This window comes from Schistocerca serialis, unplaced genomic scaffold (assembly GCF_023864345.2).
Source record: "Schistocerca serialis cubense isolate TAMUIC-IGC-003099 unplaced genomic scaffold, iqSchSeri2.2 HiC_scaffold_1242, whole genome shotgun sequence".
Lineage (NCBI taxonomy): Eukaryota > Metazoa > Arthropoda > Insecta > Orthoptera > Acrididae > Schistocerca > Schistocerca serialis.
In genome coordinates this window covers 122,501-127,500 of record NW_026047450.1, presented here as the reverse complement: position 1 = coordinate 127,500, position 5,000 = coordinate 122,501, and the positions used below count along the sequence as shown (strand labels likewise).

At 51.9% G+C, this 5,000-nt stretch overlaps 1 non-coding gene across 1 annotated transcript in view; it reads right to left on the bottom strand.

Annotated features, from left to right (window-relative positions):
* The window catches only part of LOC126436623 (small subunit ribosomal RNA), a 1,909-nt gene extending 640 nt beyond the window's left edge, over nucleotides 1–1,269 (bottom strand). The window contains exon 1 of the ribosomal RNA XR_007580810.1: nucleotides 1–1,269. This exon is cut by the window's left edge and continues 640 nt beyond it. This is a non-coding gene — a ribosomal RNA (small subunit ribosomal RNA).
* Nucleotides 1,270–5,000: the final 3,731 nt, after the last annotated feature.

Here is a 5,000-nt window from a genome sequence, read left to right as displayed (position 1 = left end):
TCCACTCCTGGTGGTGCCCTTCCGTCAATTCCTTTAAGTTTCAGCTTTGCAACCATACTTCCCCCGGAACCCAAAAGCTTTGGTTTCCCGGAGGCTGCCCGCCGAGTCATCGGAGGAACTGCGGCGGATCGCTGGCTGGCATCGTTTATGGTTAGAACTAGGGCGGTATCTGATCGCCTTCGAACCTCTAACTTTCGTTCTTGATTAATGAAAACATACTTGGCAAATGCTTTCGCTTCTGTTCGTCTTGCGACGATCCAAGAATTTCACCTCTAACGTCGCAATACGAATGCCCCCGCCTGTCCCTATTAATCATTACCTCGGGTTCCGAAAACCAACAAAATAGAACCGAGGTCCTATTCCATTATTCCATGCACACAGTATTCAGGCGGGCTTGCCTGCTTTAAGCACTCTAATTTGTTCAAAGTAAACGTGCCAGCCCACCGAGACACTCAATAAAGAGCACCCTGGTAGGATTTCAACGGGGTCCGCCTCGGGACGCACGAGCACGCACGAGGCGGTCGCACGCCTTCGGCTCGCCCCACCGGCAGGACGTCCCACGATACATGCCAGTTAAACACCGACGGGCGGTGAACCAACAGCGTGGGACACAAATCCAACTACGAGCTTTTTAACCGCAACAACTTTAATATACGCTATTGGAGCTGGAATTACCGCGGCTGCTGGCACCAGACTTGCCCTCCAATAGATACTCGTTAAAGGATTTAAAGTGTACTCATTCCGATTACGGGGCCTCGGATGAGTCCCGTATCGTTATTTTTCGTCACTACCTCCCCGTGCCGGGAGTGGGTAATTTGCGCGCCTGCTGCCTTCCTTGGATGTGGTAGCCGTTTCTCAGGCTCCCTCTCCGGAATCGAACCCTGATTCCCCGTTACCCGTTACAACCATGGTAGGCGCAGAACCTACCATCGACAGTTGATAAGGCAGACATTTGAAAGATGCGTCGCCGGTACGAGGACCGTGCGATCAGCCCAAAGTTATTCAGAGTCACCAAGGCAAACGGACCGGACGAGCCGACCGATTGGTTTTGATCTAATAAAAGCGTCCCTTCCATCTCTGGTCGGGACTCTGTTTGCATGTATTAGCTCTAGAATTACCACAGTTATCCAAGTAACGTGGGTACGATCTAAGGAACCATAACTGATTTAATGAGCCATTCGCGGTTTCACCTTAATGCGGCTTGTACTGAGACATGCATGGCTTAATCTTTGAGACAAGCATATGACTACTGGCAGGATCAACCAGGGAGCTGCGTCAACTAGAGCTGAGCAGCCGGCCGCCCGGGAGTGTGTCCCGGGGGCCCGCGCGAACACGCAAGCGTCCGCTCAATTATTCTGCAAACAGGAGGAGGCTGAGCTCCCCTGCACAACACACCTCGAAACCCTCTCAGGTCCCGGCGGCGCGCAGCGCCGTCCTAAGTACTTGGTCGGGTTCGAGAGAGGCGCAATCGCCCGGAGTTAGGCGAGTAGACGCTTTAGGTGCGACCACCCGTGCTCCCAACTGAGCTTGCCGCTGCCGACAGAGGCCCGGGAGCGTGCTGTCGTGGCATTGCCGGCGGGAGACAACACGCGCCACCTACGGTGACCGGCAGCTCCAACGCCAGCGCCACAGAAGGACAAAAGCCCCACTTGGGTGCCGAAGCGAACTCTCCCAGCACAGCGCACGCGCCAACACGTCCGCACAGCTGCGATACAAACCACCTGCGAGAACCGCTGGGGCGACCGAGCAGCAGACGGCGTCGCGGCGCCGAGCGCCGAGCGGCGGCGCATCCTCAGCGCACACAGTCCTCAATCGGACCAGCACACTGCAGATGGCCACCGCGCTTCGCACCGGGCCCGCGAGGACCTACTTTGGCCGCAAGGCGCCGCGAGCAGGGGGCGCCGGCGCGCAGCTGCGCCGCCTGCCGCGTCCGTCGGCCGGCGCGCCTGCCACTGGCCGCCCCCACCAGCCGGCTGTAGCGCGTGCGCCCACGCACCGCGCTGCCAGCACGCCGGGCGGCCCCCCCTCACCGGCCGGGGACGGTCCCACCCAGCCACCGCCGCGTATCGCCTCACACCCAGATCCCCTTTCACGTTCGTGGGCATGGTGGGTCCCCTTTCACGTTCGTGGGCATGGTGGGTATCCCTGAAACAACCGGTTAATAGCTCGACCGATCGTCGCCAACACTGATTCACCTCTAGCGAGAACAACCGCACCACAACGGGTTACCTGTTGTTCATTTGCGTAACGTCACCAGCAAACGTAGACGTCCATCGCCATTTGCAACGAGTATTGCATGCCTGTGTCAGGTGTCACAACACACTACGTCTGCCCACATAGACGCAACAACATGTGCACGCCTCGAGAACACGTGGAAGGTAGCCCCCGTACGTATGCGGTGTCCATTGCGCGAACGACTGTCAGCCGGCCTCTGCAGGATGTCGCAGATGTGGAACGCGGTGCAACATGCTATCACGGTGTGTGAGAAGAGACGACTACGTCCGAATACACGCTCCACCACATCAACAGACTGCTCATGCTGATCGCCATCCAGGGCGTCCGTTCCTCCCACACGTCTGAATGGCGTACCACACTGCAATCCAGCTCTTATAGGGAGACGACACGTAGCTGCGTGCACAATATTTGGACTGTATGGTCTGCCGTTGCTAGGCGCAGTCGTCGTACGGTCACACATGTGCCACGATGTATCATTCAGTACATACGGACCAATGTACAGTACAGTTTGTGGGTTTTGCGTACATCGGCGGACAGGTGACAGGCCGTACCACAACGTAGGCTGAGTACGTCGGCATGCGAAGGGCATTGAACATGCAAACTTCTCAACGACCAGCTTGCGAAGGCAGGGGGGAAGGGGGGGGGGGCATGTACGTCCTGCTGCTATCCACATTAGAGTGTATAGCAGGAGCATGTGGAAAGTCAGCAACACCTGCAAGGTGTTTAACATGACGCGATACACAGGGGACCGGGCAGTGCGAATAGCGAACTATATTGCGAGGGTTGCGGTTAGGCAACACTACACTAATTTAACGAGTTGCATAACAATTACAGAGCAGGTTCAGCGACAACGTGCGTCAGGTTAAGGCGCAATATAGGTTATGTTGAGGCGCAATATAGGTTAGGTTGAGGCGCAATATAGGTTAGGTTAAGGCACAACATGGGTTACGTTAAAGCGCAAATTAGGTTATGTTAAGGCACAACATGGGTTACGTTAAGGCACAACATGGGTTACGTTAAGGCACAACATGGGTTACGTTAAGCCACAACATGGGTTACGTTAAGGCACAAATTAGGTTACGTTAAGGCACAAATTAGGTTACGTTAAGGCACAAATTAGGTTACGTTAAGGCACAAATTAGGTTACGTTAAGGCACAAATTAGGTTACGTTAAGGCACAAATTAGGTTACGTTAAGGCACAACATGGGTTACGTTAAGGCACAACATGGGTTACTTTAAGGCACAACATGGGTTACGTTAAGGCACAACATGGGTTACGTTAAGGCACAACATGGGTTACGTTAAGGCACAAATTGGGTTACGTTAAGGCACAAATTGGGTTACGTTAAGGCACAAATTGGGTTACGTTAAGGCACAAATTGGGTTACGTTAAGGCACAAATTGGGTTACGTTAAGGCACAAATTGGGTTACGTTAAGGCACAAATTGGGTTACGTTAAGGCACAAATTGGGTTACGTTAAGGCACAAATTGGGTTACGTTAAGGCACAAATTGGGTTACGTTAAGGCACAACATGGGTTACGTTAAGGCACAAATTGGGTTACGTTAAGGCACAACATGGGTTACGTTAAGGTACAACATGGGTTAGGTTAAGGTACAATATGGGTTAGGTTAAGGTACAATATGGGTTAGGTTAAGGTACAATATGGGTTAGGTTAAGGCACAATATGGGTTACGTTAAGGCACAACATGGGTTAGGTTAAGGCACAACATGGGTTAGGTTAAGGCACAACATGGGTTAGGTTAAGGCACAACATGGGTTAGGTTAAGGCACAACATGGGTTAGGTTAAGGCACAACATGGGTTAGGTTAAGGCACAACATGGGTTAGGTTAAGGCACAACATGGGTTAGGTTAAGGCACAACATGGGTTAGGTTAAGGCACAACATGGGTTAGGTTAAGGCACAACATGGGTTAGGTTAAGGCACAACATGGGTTAGGTTAAGGCACAACATGGGTTAGGTTAAGGCACAACATGGGTTAGGTTAAGGCACAACATGGGTTAGGTTAAGGCACAATGTAGGTTAGGTTAAGGTACAACGTAGGTTAGGTTAAGGTACAACGTAGGTTAGGTTAAGGTACAACGTAGGTTAGGTTAAGGTACAACGTAGGTTAGGTTAAGGTACAACGTAGGTTAGGTTAAGGTACAACGTAGGTTAGGTTAAGGTACAACGTAGGTTAGGTTAAGGTACAACGTAGGTTAGGTTAAGGTACAACGTAGGTTAGGTTAAGGTACAACGTAGGTTAGGTTAAGGTACAACGTAGGTTAGGTTAAGGTACAACGTAGGTTAGGTTAAGGTACAACGTAGGTTAGGTTAAGGTACAACGTAGGTTAGGTTAAGGTACAACGTAGGTTAGGTTAAGGCGCAATGTCGGTTAGGTTAAGGTACGATATAGCTTAAGTTAAGGTACAATATAGCTTAGGTTAAGGTACACATTGTTGTAGGGAAAGGTGTATTTGGGGGGGGGGGCGGCAGGTTCGTTGATAGTGATTATCGTAAGTGCATGCCTGCGGGATCATCCGATTTGTCACGTCAGGATGCACTTGTGGCTCATGACAGGCGGCGTTCCGATTCCAAGGTTGTGGCAGATCTGTGTCTTTCATTCCTGCCATTGTTTGTGTACTGTGACAGGAGGCAGTATTGTGATGTTGGGTGCACCCCTGTGTAGGACATGTGTGGGTGTTCGTGGCTTAGCTGAGCAATGGCGGATGTCGGAAGGGTGGGATATTCTGTTTTCTGGGT